The sequence below is a fragment of the Phyllobates terribilis genome, unplaced genomic scaffold (genome assembly GCF_046119375.1).
Source record: "Phyllobates terribilis strain yellow unplaced genomic scaffold, ASM4611937v1 Scaffold_488__1_contigs__length_1352022, whole genome shotgun sequence".
NCBI lineage: Eukaryota > Metazoa > Chordata > Amphibia > Anura > Dendrobatidae > Phyllobates > Phyllobates terribilis.
This window is the reverse complement of record NW_027363248.1, coordinates 1,156,029-1,171,470: the sequence shown is the minus strand read 5'-3', so window position 1 is coordinate 1,171,470 and position 15,442 is coordinate 1,156,029. Positions and strand designations below refer to the sequence as shown.

General features: G+C 49.6%; 7 non-coding genes and 2 pseudogenes across 7 annotated transcripts; all 9 read left to right on the top strand.

The window, feature by feature from the left end:
- Positions 1 to 686: 686 nt before the first annotated feature.
- Positions 687 to 877, top strand: LOC141229818 (U2 spliceosomal RNA). The gene has a single exon (XR_012296438.1). It is a non-coding gene; the product is annotated as a U2 spliceosomal RNA (small nuclear RNA).
- A 1,115-nt stretch (positions 878 to 1,992) lies between these two features.
- On the top strand, positions 1,993 to 2,093 carry LOC141230006 (U2 spliceosomal RNA; annotated as a pseudogene).
- Positions 2,094 to 6,984: 4,891 nt separating this feature from the next.
- Positions 6,985 to 7,113, top strand: LOC141230010 (U2 spliceosomal RNA; annotated as a pseudogene).
- A 1,115-nt stretch (positions 7,114 to 8,228) lies between these two features.
- LOC141229817 (U2 spliceosomal RNA) lies at positions 8,229 to 8,419 on the top strand. The gene has a single exon (XR_012296437.1). It is a non-coding gene; the product is annotated as a U2 spliceosomal RNA (small nuclear RNA).
- A 1,115-nt stretch (positions 8,420 to 9,534) lies between these two features.
- LOC141229815 (U2 spliceosomal RNA) lies at positions 9,535 to 9,725 on the top strand. Its single transcript, XR_012296435.1, has one exon. It is a non-coding gene; the product is annotated as a U2 spliceosomal RNA (small nuclear RNA).
- A 1,115-nt stretch (positions 9,726 to 10,840) lies between these two features.
- LOC141229814 (U2 spliceosomal RNA) lies at positions 10,841 to 11,031 on the top strand. The gene has a single exon (XR_012296434.1). It is a non-coding gene; the product is annotated as a U2 spliceosomal RNA (small nuclear RNA).
- A 1,118-nt stretch (positions 11,032 to 12,149) lies between these two features.
- Positions 12,150 to 12,340, top strand: LOC141229948 (U2 spliceosomal RNA). Its single transcript, XR_012296563.1, has one exon. It is a non-coding gene; the product is annotated as a U2 spliceosomal RNA (small nuclear RNA).
- A 1,115-nt stretch (positions 12,341 to 13,455) lies between these two features.
- On the top strand, positions 13,456 to 13,646 carry LOC141229813 (U2 spliceosomal RNA). Its single transcript, XR_012296433.1, has one exon. It is a non-coding gene; the product is annotated as a U2 spliceosomal RNA (small nuclear RNA).
- A 1,115-nt stretch (positions 13,647 to 14,761) lies between these two features.
- On the top strand, positions 14,762 to 14,952 carry LOC141229812 (U2 spliceosomal RNA). Its single transcript, XR_012296432.1, has one exon. It is a non-coding gene; the product is annotated as a U2 spliceosomal RNA (small nuclear RNA).
- The last annotated feature ends 490 nt before the right edge of the window (positions 14,953 to 15,442 follow it).

Here is a 15,442-nt window from a genome sequence, read left to right as displayed (position 1 = left end):
CTGGTTACTCTGCTGCGCTTAAAATTTCTTTTTTGGTTTGCTACAATGCCTTTTCTGAAACGTTGTCTCCTTCTGCTGGAACACTGACTTCTTTTATTTAATGCCTGCAGACTATAAAAGAGAACCCAACCCAAAAAGTTTGGTTGATTAGTCTGTGGCATTCTGTTAAACTGTTGCTTATGGCGGTCTCTGTGAGCTTCTCAGCAACATTCAGCCAGCCAGGTATCCTGCCTGCAGTAGATGGAATGTGGCAATGGAACGCTGGCTGCGCGTGTCATAATAGGCTCTGAGCCTTTATATACCTGTGCACAGCAGCAGCCACCTTCAGTCTGCTGCTGGACAGCCAGCAGCAGCAGCAGCAGGAGAGGTATGTAATCAGGAGCCCTCCTGCTAAGGGTAGACAGCTGCTCGTTCCACCCCACCCCCCGCCTTAATTGGTTCTCCTCCCTTCCAACGGTGTTGAGGCGGGTGGGAACAGCAGGGGGTGAAGGTGCTGTGTTTAAAGAGGTGGAGTTATGCAGATCTAAAACGCGTGGATTGCAGCAGCAGCAAGCCGAAAAGTGCAGGCATGTAAGGGATCTAGAGGTTGACAACATGTCTTCTTAACGGGAGTCCAGGAGCTCATCTCCACAAATGGACTTTTCAGGATCCTTGGGTGGCTCCGTAGTTTGAAACCAATTCTGGTTATCGCTTCTCGGCCTTTTGGCTAAGATCAAGTGTAGTATCTGTTCTTATCAGTTTAATATCTGATACGTCCCCTATCTGGGGACCATATATTAAATGGATTTTTAGAACAGGGAGATGGAAAAAGAGCTTGCTCTGTCCACTCCACGCATTGACCTGGTATTGCAGTATCTCCAGGACCGGTGCACCCCTTCTTTAATGCAGTTTCTAAAATCAGAAAGAATTGAATTCAATGTTTTTTGTTCATTTTGCTTGTTTGTCGGATTTTCGGATGGACTCTTTGGCTTTGCTTTTCTTCTCCTCATTGGATTTTTCATGTTCAAAGTTGCAGAAGCCAGATTACAAGCTCATTTTGGTTCAACTTCAGCAACTGTGCATTGCATTGCCATGTAATGTGATGCAATGCTATCTTTCTAGCTCTCCCTTTTTACTTCCTTTTGGATAAACAGACATATTAGGCAAGCATTTTGGAGCTTTCACCTAAATAACTACAGGTGGTGAGATAAGCTGCACAATATAATTGACCTTTCAGTATATTGTTGCACACACACCATCTATTTAGCAAATGCCCTTGTTATCAACAGCAGCCTTTTAAACTCACCTGAGCTAACAGGTATGTGCGCTGGTTACTCTGCTGCGCTTAAAATTTCTTTTTTGGTTTGCTACAATGCCTTTTCTGAAACGTTGTCTCCTTCTGCTGGAACACTGACTTCTTTCATTTAATGCCTGCAGACTATAAAAGAGAACCCAACCCAAAAAGTTTGGTTGATTAGTCTGTGGCATTCTGTTAAACTGTTGCTTATGGCGGTCTCTGTGAGCTTCTCAGCGACATTCAGCCAGCCAGGTATCCTGCCTGCAGTAGATGGAATGTGGCAATGGAACGCTGGCTGCGCGTGTCATAATAGGCTCTGAGCCTTTATATACCTGTGCACAGCAGCAGCCACCTTCAGTCTGCTGCTGGACAGCCAGCAGCAGCAGCAGCAGGAGAGGTATGTAATCAGGAGCCCTCCTGCTAAGGGTAGACAGCTGCTCGTTCCACCCCACCCCCCGCCTTAATTGGTTCTCCTCCCTTCCAACGGTGTTGAGGCGGGTGGGAACAGCAGGGGGTGAAGGTGCTGTGTTTAAAGAGGTGGAGTTATGCAGATCTAAAACGCGTGGATTGCAGCAGCAGCAAGCCGAAAAGTGCAGGCATGTAAGGGATCTAGAGGTTGACAACATGTCTTCTTAACGGGAGTCCAGGAGCTCATCTCCACAAATGGACTTTTCAGGATCCTTGGGTGGCTCCGTAGTTTGAAACCAATTCTGGTTATCGCTTCTCGGCCTTTTGGCTAAGATCAAGTGTAGTATCTGTTCTTATCAGTTTAATATCTGATACGTCCCCTATCTGGGGACCAAATGTAGCACCCTGAGGATTCGGCTGCTACAGGGGTATTGCACCTCAACCCAGAGGTGTGATATTCCACTCCCGGGTAAGGATGGAGTGTGGGACTGAGCTCGGTAGGCTGCATGCACTACACACATCCCATTTCCGGAGGGCAGACCAACGGTACTCCCACTTAGAAATGTGCAGGTACGACCGAGTCTGTACTTGGCTGGAGTGGGAGGGGGGGTGGTACATCCCAAGTAGTGTAGGGGCAGATAGGGGGAGCAGCCTGGGTAAAGATAGGAGCTCATTGGGTGCTGGTCACCTGAGCTCACACATAGAGGGTGTATATAAGGTGGGCACCAACTAAGATCAGGGTCAGATGCAGAGAACAAGTCAGCGAGCAAAGGAGAAGAAAGACCCAGAGTGAGAGAGGAGAAGAGAGAGAGACCCAGAGGGGGAAACAGCAGAAAAGGACTCCAAGAACCCAACTTAAATCCCCGGGTGAAGAGTCGGCACAGGGTACCGGAACCCAAGCTGGTGGGGGCATAAAACACACCCTAGCCAGAGACCGGAGGCCGTGGGCAGCATCTGCCACGGCCACCCACCACATCCACCCCGAAGGCACACCACATGAAGGGTCAGGGAACCCAAGGCCAAGGGTGTCCCAACAGAAGGCCCGAGGGAGCTGGACCTAGGTGGATCACTGGTGGGGACGGCCAGAGAACGGGACAGAAGGAGAGCTCAGGGCCACGCTCCGGACTTGTTTGGGGGTTGGCTGGATCCAGGACCTGGTGGACGCAGCACGGCTCGGGTGGTCACTCGAAGCTGGAGTGACCAGTACAACATCTGCAGTAAGTAAACACCCTTAACTGCACAACCCGACTCTGTCTTCATTGCCGTCTGCACTGCACCACCACAACCCCCATCCTCTGCACCTGTCCCCCCTGAGGCTATACCCCTCCCGTTGGGGGTTATCCCACCAAGCTGCGCACCCACCATCAGCCTCAGCGGACCCTGCTGCAGCGGCGGCCACAGTGACCGCATCACAACGGGTGGCGTAGTCGACACAAAAGAACTCTTAATAACATCTGTAGGACTGCCACATAACACTGAGTTTGACGCCCTGGGCACGGGCCGGGTCACAGCCGCTCGGAGACTACAACCCCCCATCTGATCCGGTGCCGGGTATTCCCCTCAAAAAGGAATATGTCCCAGGGGGCGCGTCAACTTTGGCGTAGTCGGCAGGATTACGTGCCCGCAACACCCGGGTACTGCGTGCCTGAAGAAAAGTGCAAGTTTACCTCAGAAAGAAGTCTCCCGCCGGTTCCGGAGGGTCCACGCCATCGGACCCCATCACAGGTCGTTTCCCGCCGATTGTCCGCCATTTCCAGCTTGTTCCCGCCATCTGCAGAGTTTCCCGCCACTGGGCGACGCTTCCCGCCAAATCCGAAGATTTCCCGCCTTGGAAGAGCAGCGGACGCCATTATGGGCGTGCCAAAGGAGGGCAAGAGGCCGCCTCCCATCGTGGGCCAGGACAGAAAATGGCGCCAAAAGTGGAAACCGCCCCTACCAACAGAGACTGTGATGCTGGAGGTGTCTGTCAGCGTGAAAGAACTACCCCTGGAGCTGACAGTCACCGAGTTGCCCCGGGACCGCCCTCGAAGTGGGAGGAGACGAAAGAAAAGAACGAAGATGGGTGCCGCCTGGAGCAGTCTGGAGCGAGCGCACCCGGAGACAAGAAGTCTAACGAGCAGTCTGGAGAGAGCGCACCCGGAGACAAGAAGCCTGGAGAGGAGTAGCGGAGGAGCTTACCCGGAGATGGAGAGAAAGCAGAACAGCACCGGCCCGCTGGCCAGGAGTCTGCTAGAGACCGAGGAAGGAGAGCAGAGCAGCACCGGCCCGCTGGCCAGGAGCCTGCTGGAAGAAGAGCAGAGCAGCACCGACCCGTTGGTCAGGAGCCTGCTAGACACCACGACCCCACTAGGCCTAGTGGAGGTCCTTGCACAGCTCCCCCGAGACCGGGAGTGTGCACAGACTGCCCTGGAGGGCCTCGCACGGAGGATGGCCCGGGTACAGCGAGAGACATTGGCGGAGTGGAGCCGAGAGATGGCCCAGCAAACCAAGACCCGGAGCACGCCAACCAAGATGAGGAGACAGACCGCCTCTGAGGACGGCGCGGGAGGACCCAAGGCCGGAGACGGCGCCGAGAAGGGAGCCGGACGCAAGGAGGCAGGTAAAGGGGACGCCTATACCCCAAGCCGGGAAACCGCCCACCTGCCCCAGCTCCCCGTCGCAGAGCCCGAAAGTCCCCCTGCTGTGCCCGTAGCCGCCATGTCACCGCTATGGACTAGGCCCCGACCGGAAGCCGCCGCAGCGACCCCTGTGACGTCACGCGCCCCGACCCGGAGCGTGACAAAGCAGGAAATACCACCAGCCTGGTCGCAAGGCCTAGTACCCCCGGGCGCCGCATCACCAACAGCGCCCCCTACCTCCGCGGAGCCTCCGGCCTGGTCGCAAGGCCAGGTAGCCCAGGGCGCCGCCGTATTAACGGTGCCCTTCACCTTCCAGGTGCCCCAGGCCTGGCCGCAAGGCCTGGGCAACCCGGGCGCCACCACCACCGCGCCCGCGCCCGTAAAACCAAGGGTGCCACACCTGGGGGAGGACTTGTTCAGCCAGCTCACATGGCCGGACGGGCGGCCCTTCATCTGGCCCGAAGAATTCCATGAGCTGGAACGGCAGCAGAGACTAGGGCCCTTGTGTGAGCCCCTGATTCCGGCTCCGAAGCCCGTGGCACGGGTCTCGCCTCCTCTGGAAGAAGCCCAATTTGCGTGGGACCCCACGGGAGAAGATCTAATGGGGTTCACCGGAGAAACCAGGGCAGCTGCAGCGGAGCGTGCTGAGTGTTGCCGACAGCAGCTCGAAGAGTTTGCGAGGGAGCGGAGAGAGAGGCGGGTCCGGGAACAACAGGCCCAAATAAGGAGCGCCGAGCAGAAGAGCCGGGCCAGGAGAGACCCCCGTGCAGCGCACAGTCCCCGTACCACCGGGACTGTAATAAAGTTTAACCTGCAGCATGGGTGGGGCTTCATCAGAGACAACAACACCCCCGGCGACGTCTTTGTCACGCGCAGAGACGTGGAGTCCCATCTGCCGGAGGGGCACAGAGGTCGTGACCTTTACAAGGGGGACGAGGTCACCTTTACCCGGCACAAGTGTGCCAAAGGACCTTACGCCCTCCACGTACACCGCCTGACGGAGGAGGAGTTGCGGTGCGAGGAGGAGGAGCAAGAGGACCCGGACGGGTCTGAAGTTACAACCAGCTACAAGCAAAGAGCAGGAGGAAGACGCCGTTGAGTGCGGCAGAGCAGTAGATGTAAATAGTTACCCGACCGGGTACCAAAGAAACTGTTGCTATGTGAACTGTTCACCCGTTTACCCTTAATCCCACAGGCTGAGGACTGTGAGCAGCCATTCCCTTCCCTTTACCTGGCCGAGGACTGAGAGCGGCCAACTTCCCCTGTATATAGTTGCGCTTCCTAAAGCGCCCCCTACTGGTTTTACAGGAAAACCAGTTTTCCAGAGAGACTGTCGCACTTTACCCGGTCACACGTTGCACAGTGACCGGAGGAGGAGCCAGAGGCGACGAGAAAGTTTTATATATATAATGTTTTATATATTTTATATGTTTATGAAAAATTTGTATGTTTTGGTGTTGTTTTATATCTTACAGCCCGAGGACGTGCTGTGATTTACCAGGGGGGAATGTAGCACCCTGAGGATTCGGCTGCTACAGGGGTATTGCACCTCAACCCAGAGGTGTGATATTCCACTCCCGGGTAAGGATGGAGTGTGGGACTGAGCTCGGTAGGCTGCATGCACTACACACATCCCATTTCCGGAGGGCAGACCAACGGTACTCCCACTTAGAAATGTGCAGGTACGACCGAGTCTGTCCTTGGCTGGAGTGGGAGGGGGGGTGGTACATCCCAAGTAGTGTAGGGGCAGATAGGGGGAGCAGCCTGGGTAAAGATAGGAGCTCATTGGGTGCTGGTCACCTGAGCTCACACATAGAGGGTGTATATAAGGTGGGCACCAACTAAGATCAGGGTCAGATGCAGAGAACAAGTCAGCGAGCAAAGGAGAAGAAAGACCCAGAGTGAGAGAGGAGAAGAGAGAGAGACCCAGAGGGGGAAACAGCAGAAAAGGACTCCAAGAACCCAACTTAAATCCCCGGGTGAAGAGTCGGCACAGGGTACCGGAACCCAAGCTGGTGGGGGCATAAAACACACCCTAGCCAGAGACCGGAGGCCGTGGGCAGCATCTGCCACGGCCACCCACCACATCCACCCCGAAGGCACACCACATGAAGGGTCAGGGAACCCAAGGCCAAGGGTGTCCCAACAGAAGGCCCGAGGGAGCTGGACCTAGGTGGATCACTGGTGGGGACGGCCAGAGAACGGGACAGAAGGAGAGCTCAGGGCCACGCTCCGGACTTGTTTGGGGGTTGGCTGGATCCAGGACCTGGTGGACGCAGCACGGCTCGGGTGGTCACTCGAAGCTGGAGTGACCAGTACAACATCTGCAGTAAGTAAACACCCTTAACTGCACAACCCGACTCTGTCTTCATTGCCGTCTGCACTGCACCACCACAACCCCCATCCTCTGCACCTGTCCCCCCTGAGGCTATACCCCTCCCGTTGGGGGTTATCCCACCAAGCTGCGCACCCACCATCAGCCTCAGCGGACCCTGCTGCAGCGGCGGCCACAGTGACCGCATCACAACGGGTGGCGTAGTCGACACAAAAGAACTCTTAATAACATCTGTAGGACTGCCACATAACACTGAGTTTGACGCCCTGGGCACGGGCCGGGTCACAGCCGCTCGGAGACTACAACCCCCCATCTGATCCGGTGCCGGGTATTCCCCTCAAAAAGGAATATGTCCCAGGGGGCGCGTCACATATATTAAATGGATTTTTAGAACAGGGAGATGGAAAAAGAGCTTGCTCTGTCCACTCCACGCATTGACCTGGTATTGCAGTATCTCCAGGACCGGTGCACCCCTTCTTTAATGCAGTTTCTAAAATCAGAAAGAATTGAATTCAATGTTTTTTGTTCATTTTGCTTGTTTGTCGGATTTTGGGATGGACTCTTTGGCTTTGCTTTTCTTCTCCTCATTGGATTTTTCATGTTCAAAGTTGCAGAAGCCAGATTACAAGCTCATTTTGGTTCAACTTCAGCAACTGTGCATTGCATTGCCATGTAATGTGATGCAATGCTATCTTTCTAGCTCTCCCTTTTTACTTCCTTTTGGATAAACAGACATATTAGGCAAGCATTTTGGAGCTTTCACCTAAATAACTACAGGTGGTGAGATAAGCTGCACAATATAATTGACCTTTCAGTATATTGTTGCACACACACCATCTATTTAGCAAATGCCCTTGTTATCAACAGCAGCCTTTTAAACTCACCTGAGCTAACAGGTATGTGCGCTGGTTACTCTGCTGCGCTTAAAATTTCTTTTTTGGTTTGCTACAATGCCTTTTCTGAAACGTTGTCTCCTTCTGCTGGAACACTGACTTCTTTCATTTAATGCCTGCAGACTATAAAAGAGAACCCAACCCAAAAAGTTTGGTTGATTAGTCTGTGGCATTCTGTTAAACTGTTGCTTATGGCGGTCTCTGTGAGCTTCTCAGCGACATTCAGCCAGCCAGGTATCCTGCCTGCAGTAGATGGAATGTGGCAATGGAACGCTGGCTGCGCGTGTCATAATAGGCTCTGAGCCTTTATATACCTGTGCACAGCAGCAGCCACCTTCAGTCTGCTGCTGGACAGCCAGCAGCAGCAGCAGCAGGAGAGGTATGTAATCAGGAGCCCTCCTGCTAAGGGTAGACAGCTGCTCGTTCCACCCCACCCCCCGCCTTAATTGGTTCTCCTCCCTTCCAACGGTGTTGAGGCGGGTGGGAACAGCAGGGGGTGAAGGTGCTGTGTTTAAAGAGGTGGAGTTATGCAGATCTAAAACGCGTGGATTGCAGCAGCAGCAAGCCGAAAAGTGCAGGCATGTAAGGGATCTAGAGGTTGACAACATGTCTTCTTAACGGGAGTCCAGGAGCTCATCTCCACAAATGGACTTTTCAGGATCCTTGGGTGGCTCCGTAGTTTGAAACCAATTCTGGTTATCGCTTCTCGGCCTTTTGGCTAAGATCAAGTGTAGTATCTGTTCTTATCAGTTTAATATCTGATACGTCCCCTATCTGGGGACCATATATTAAATGGATTTTTAGAACAGGGAGATGGAAAAAGAGCTTGCTCTGTCCACTCCACGCATTGACCTGGTATTGCAGTATCTCCAGGACCGGTGCACCCCTTCTTTAATGCAGTTTCTAAAATCAGAAAGAATTGAATTCAATGTTTTTTGTTCATTTTGCTTGTTTGTCGGATTTTGGGATGGACTCTTTGGCTTTGCTTTTTTTCTCCTCATTGGATTTTTCATGTTCAAAGTTGCAGAAGCCAGATTACAAGCTCATTTTGGTTCAACTTCAGCAACTGTGCATTGCATTGCCATGTAATGTGATGCAATGCTATCTTTCTAGCTCTCCCTTTTTACTTCCTTTTGGATAAACAGACATATTAGGCAAGCATTTTGGAGCTTTCACCTAAATAACTACAGGTGGTGAGATAAGCTGCACAATATAATTGACCTTTCAGTATATTGTTGCACACACACCATCTATTTAGCAAATGCCCTTGTTATCAACAGCAGCCTTTTAAACTCACCTGAGCTAACAGGTATGTGCGCTGGTTACTCTGCTGCGCTTAAAATTTCTTTTTTGGTTTGCTACAATGCCTTTTCTGAAACGTTGTCTCCTTCTGCTGGAACACTGACTTCTTTCATTTAATGCCTGCAGACTATAAAAGAGAACCCAACCCAAAAAGTTTGGTTGATTAGTCTGTGGCATTCTGTTAAACTGTTGCTTATGGCGGTCTCTGTGAGCTTCTCAGCGACATTCAGCCAGCCAGGTATCCTGCCTGCAGTAGATGGAATGTGGCAATGGAACGCTGGCTGCGCGTGTCATAATAGGCTCTGAGCCTTTATATACCTGTGCACAGCAGCAGCCACCTTCAGTCTGCTGCTGGACAGCCAGCAGCAGCAGCAGCAGGAGAGGTATGTAATCAGGAGCCCTCCTGCTAAGGGTAGACAGCTGCTCGTTCCACCCCACCCCCCGCCTTAATTGGTTCTCCTCCCTTCCAACGGTGTTGAGGCGGGTGGGAACAGCAGGGGGTGAAGGTGCTGTGTTTAAAGAGGTGGAGTTATGCAGATCTAAAACGCGTGGATTGCAGCAGCAGCAAGCCGAAAAGTGCAGGCATATAAGGGATCTAGAGGTTGACAACATGTCTTCTTAACGGGAGTCCAGGAGCTCATCTCCACAAATGGACTTTTCAGGATCCTTGGGTGGCTCCGTAGTTTGAAACCAATTCTGGTTATCGCTTCTCGGCCTTTTGGCTAAGATCAAGTGTAGTATCTGTTCTTATCAGTTTAATATCTGATACGTCCCCTATCTGGGGACCATATATTAAATGGATTTTTAGAACAGGGAGATGGAAAAAGAGCTTGCTCTGTCCACTCCACGCATTGACCTGGTATTGCAGTATCTCCAGGACCGGTGCACCCCTTCTTTAATGCAGTTTCTAAAATCAGAAAGAATTGAATTCAATGTTTTTTGTTCATTTTGCTTGTTTGTCGGATTTTGGGATGGACTCTTTGGCTTTGCTTTTCTTCTCCTCATTGGATTTTTCATGTTCAAAGTTGCAGAAGCCAGATTACAAGCTCATTTTGGTTCAACTTCAGCAACTGTGCATTGCATTGCCATGTAATGTGATGCAATGCTATCTTTCTAGCTCTCCCTTTTTACTTCCTTTTGGATAAACAGACATATTAGGCAAGCATTTTGGAGCTTTCACCTAAATAACTACAGGTGGTGAGATAAGCTGCACAATATAATTGACCTTTCAGTATATTGTTGCACACACACCATCTATTTAGCAAATGCCCTTGTTATCAACAGCAGCCTTTTAAACTCACATGAGCTAACAGGTATGTGCGCTGGTTACTCTGCTGCGCTTAAAATTTCTTTTTTGGTTTGCTACAATGCCTTTTCTGAAACGTTGTCTCCTTCTGCTGGAACACTGACTTCTTTCATTTAATGCCTGCAGACTATAAAAGAGAACCCAACCCAAAAAGTTTGGTTGATTAGTCTGTGGCATTCTGTTAAACTGTTGCTTATGGCGGTCTCTGTGAGCTTCTCAGCGACATTCAGCCAGCCAGGTATCCTGCCTGCAGTAGATGGAATGTGGCAATGGAACGCTGGCTGCGCGTGTCATAATAGGCTCTGAGCCTTTATATACCTGTGCACAGCAGCAGCCACCTTCAGTCTGCTGCTGGACAGCCAGCAGCAGCAGCAGCAGGAGAGGTATGTAATCAGGAGCCCTCCTGCTAAGGGTAGACAGCTGCTCGTTCCACCCCACCCCCCGCCTTAATTGGTTCTCCTCCCTTCCAACGGTGTTGAGGCGGGTGGGAACAGCAGGGGGTGAAGGTGCTGTGTTTAAAGAGGTGGAGTTATGCAGATCTAAAACGCGTGGATTGCAGCAGCAGCAAGCCGAAAAGTGCAGGCATATAAGGGATCTAGAGGTTGACAACATGTCTTCTTAACGGGAGTCCAGGAGCTCATCTCCACAAATGGACTTTTCAGGATCCTTGGGTGGCTCCGTAGTTTGAAACCAATTCTGGTTATCGCTTCTCGGCCTTTTGGCTAAGATCAAGTGTAGTATCTGTTCTTATCAGTTTAATATCTGATACGTCCCCTATCTGGGGACCATATATTAAATGGATTTTTAGAACAGGGAGATGGAAAAAGAGCTTGCTCTGTCCACTCCACGCATTGACCTGGTATTGCAGTATCTCCAGGACCGGTGCACCCCTTCTTTAATGCAGTTTCTAAAATCAGAAAGAATTGAATTCAATGTTTTTTGTTCATTTTGCTTGTTTGTCGGATTTTGGGATGGACTCTTTGGCTTTGCTTTTCTTCTCCTCATTGGATTTTTCATGTTCAAAGTTGCAGAAGCCAGATTACAAGCTCATTTTGGTTCAACTTCAGCAACTGTGCATTGCATTGCCATGTAATGTGATGCAATGCTATCTTTCTAGCTCTCCCTTTTTACTTCCTTTTGGATAAACAGACATATTAGGCAAGCATTTTGGAGCTTTCACCTAAATAACTACAGGTGGTGAGATAAGCTGCACAATATAATTGACCTTTCAGTATATTGTTGCACACACACCATCTATTTAGCAAATGCCCTTGTTATCAACAGCAGCCTTTTAAACTCACCTGAGCTAACAGGTATGTGCGCTGGTTACTCTGCTGCGCTTAAAATTTCTTTTTTGGTTTGCTACAATGCCTTTTCTGAAACGTTGTCTCCTTCTGCTGGAACACTGACTTCTTTCATTTAATGCCTGCAGACTATAAAAGAGAACCCAACCCAAAAAGTTTGGTTGATTAGTCTGTGGCATTCTGTTAAACTGTTGCTTATGGCGGTCTCTGTGAGCTTCTCAGCGACATTCAGCCAGCCAGGTATCCTGCCTGCAGTAGATGGAATGTGGCAATGGAACGCTGGCTGCGCGTGTCATAATAGGCTCTGAGCCTTTATATACCTGTGCACAGCAGCAGCCACCTTCAGTCTGCTGCTGGACAGCCAGCAGCAGCAGCAGCAGCAGGAGAGGTATGTAATCAGGAGCCCTCCTGCTAAGGGTAGACAGCTGCTCGTTCCACCCCACCCCCCGCCTTAATTGGTTCTCCTCCCTTCCAACGGTGTTGAGGCGGGTGGGAACAGCAGGGGGTGAAGGTGCTGTGTTTAAAGAGGTGGAGTTATGCAGATCTAAAACGCGTGGATTGCAGCAGCAGCAAGCCGAAAAGTGCAGGCATGTAAGGGATCTAGAGGTTGACAACATGTCTTCTTAACGGGAGTCCAGGAGCTCATCTCCACAAATGGACTTTTCAGGATCCTTGGGTGGCTCCGTAGTTTGAAACCAATTCTGGTTATCGCTTCTCGGCCTTTTGGCTAAGATCAAGTGTAGTATCTGTTCTTATCAGTTTAATATCTCATACGTACCCTATCTGGGGACCATATAGTAAATGGATTTTTAGAACAGGGAGATGGAAAAAGAGCTTGCTCTGTCCACTCCACGCATTGACCTGGTATTGCAGTATCTCCAGGACCGGTGCACCCCTTCTTTAATGCAGTTTCTAAAATCAGAAAGAATTGAATTCAATGTTTTTTGTTCATTTTGCTTGTTTGTCGGATTTTGGGATGGACTCTTTGGCTTTGCTTTTCTTCTCCTCATTGGATTTTTCATGTTCAAAGTTGCAGAAGCCAGATTACAAGCTCATTTTGGTTCAACTTCAGCAACTGTGCATTGCATTGCCATGTAATGTGATGCAATGCTATCTTTCTAGCTCTCCCTTTTTACTTCCTTTTGGATAAACAGACATATTAGGCAAGCATTTTGGAGCTTTCACCTAAATAACTACAGGTGGTGAGATAAGCTGCACAATATAATTGACCTTTCAGTATATTGTTGCACACACACCATCTATTTAGCAAATGCCCTTGTTATCAACAGCAGCCTTTTAAACTCACCTGAGCTAACAGGTATGTGCGCTGGTTACTCTGCTGCGCTTAAAATTTCTTTTTTGGTTTGCTACAATGCCTTTTCTGAAACGTTGTCTCCTTCTGCTGGAACACTGACTTCTTTCATTTAATGCCTGCAGACTATAAAAGAGAACCCAACCCAAAAAGTTTGGTTGATTAGTCTGTGGCATTCTGTTAAACTGTTGCTTATGGCGGTCTCTGTGAGCTTCTCAGCGACATTCAGCCAGCCAGGTATCCTGCCTGCAGTAGATGGAATGTGGCAATGGAACGCTGGCTGCGCGTGTCATAATAGGCTCTGAGCCTTTATATACCTGTGCACAGCAGCAGCCACCTTCAGTCTGCTGCTGGACAGCCAGCAGCAGCAGCAGCAGGAGAGGTATGTAATCAGGAGCCCTCCTGCTAAGGGTAGACAGCTGCTCGTTCCACCCCACCCCCCGCCTTAATTGGTTCTCCTCCCTTCCAACGGTGTTGAGGCGGGTGGGAACAGCAGGGGGTGAAGGTGCTGTGTTTAAAGAGGTGGAGTTATGCAGATCTAAAACGCGTGGATTGCAGCAGCAGCAAGCCGAAAAGTGCAGGCATGTAAGGGATCTAGAGGTTGACAACATGTCTTCTTAACGGGAGTCCAGGAGCTCATCTCCACAAATGGACTTTTCAGGATCCTTGGGTGGCTCCGTAGTTTGAAACCAATTCTGGTTATCGCTTCTCGGCCTTTTGGCTAAGATCAAGTGTAGTATCTGTTCTTATCAGTTTAATATCTGATACGTCCCCTATCTGGGGACCATATATTAAATGGATTTTTAGAACAGGGAGATGGAAAAAGAGCTTGCTCTGTCCACTCCACGCATTGACCTGGTATTGCAGTATCTCCAGGACCGGTGCACCCCTTCTTTAATGCAGTTTCTAAAATCAGAAAGAATTGAATTCAATGTTTTTTGTTCATTTTGCTTGTTTGTCGGATTTTGGGATGGACTCTTTGGCTTTGCTTTTCTTCTCCTCATTGGATTTTTCATGTTCAAAGTTGCAGAAGCCAGATTACAAGCTCATTTTGGTTCAACTTCAGCAACTGTGCATTGCATTGCCATGTAATGTGATGCAATGCTATCTTTCTAGCTCTCCCTTTTTACTTCCTTTTGGATAAACAGACATATTAGGCAAGCATTTTGGAGCTTTCACCTAAATAACTACAGGTGGTGAGATAAGCTGCACAATATAATTGACCTTTCAGTATATTGTTGCACACACACCATCTATTTAGCAAATGCCCTTGTTATCAACAGCAGCCTTTTAAACTCACCTGAGCTAACAGGTATGTGCGCTGGTTACTCTGCTGCGCTTAAAATTTCTTTTTTGGTTTGCTACAATGCCTTTTCTGAAACGTTGTCTCCTTCTGCTGGAACACTGACTTCTTTCATTTAATGCCTGCAGACTATAAAAGAGAACCCAACCCAAAAAGTTTGGTTGATTAGTCTGTGGCATTCTGTTAAACTGTTGCTTATGGCGGTCTCTGTGAGCTTCTCAGCGACATTCAGCCAGCCAGGTATCCTGCCTGCAGTAGATGGAATGTGGCAATGGAACGCTGGCTGCGCGTGTCATAATAGGCTCTGAGCCTTTATATACCTGTGCACAGCAGCAGCCACCTTCAGTCTGCTGCTGGACAGCCAGCAGCAGCAGCAGCAGGAGAGGTATGTAATCAGGAGCCCTCCTGCTAAGGGTAGACAGCTGCTCGTTCCACCCCACCCCCCGCCTTAATTGGTTCTCCTCCCTTCCAACGGTGTTGAGGCGGGTGGGAACAGCAGGGGGTGAAGGTGCTGTGTTTAAAGAGGTGGAGTTATGCAGATCTAAAACGCGTGGATTGCAGCAGCAGCAAGCCGAAAAGTGCAGGCATGTAAGGGATCTAGAGGTTGACAACATGTCTTCTTAACGGGAGTCCAGGAGCTCATCTCCACAAATGGACTTTTCAGGATCCTTGGGTGGCTCCGTAGTTTGAAACCAATTCTGGTTATCGCTTCTCGGCCTTTTGGCTAAGATCAAGTGTAGTATCTGTTCTTATCAGTTTAATATCTGATACGTCCCCTATCTGGGGACCATATATTAAATGGATTTTTAGAACAGGGAGATGGAAAAAGAGCTTGCTCTGTCCACTCCACGCATTGACCTGGTATTGCAGTATCTCCAGGACCGGTGCACCCCTTCTTTAATGCAGTTTCTAAAATCAGAAAGAATTGAATTCAATGTTTTTTGTTCATTTTGCTTGTTTGCCGGATTTTGGGATGGACTCTTTGGCTTTGCTTTTCTTCTCCTCATTGGATTTTTCATGTTCAAAGTTGCAGAAGCCAGATTACAAGCTCATTTTGGTTCAACTTCAGCAACTGTGCATTGCATTGCCATGTAATGTGATGCAATGCTATCTTTCTAGCTCTCCCTTTTTACTTCCTTTTGGATAAACAGACATATTAGGCAAGCATTTTGGAGCTTTCACCTAAATAACTACAGGTGGTGAGATAAGCTGCACAATATAATTGACCTTTCAGTATATTGTTGCACACACACCATCTATTTAGCAAATGCCCTTGTTATCAACAGCAGCCTTTTAAACTCACCTGAGCTAACAGGTATGTGCGCTGGTTACTCTGCTGCGCTTAAAATTTCTTTTTTGGTTTGCTACAATGCCTTTTCTGAAAC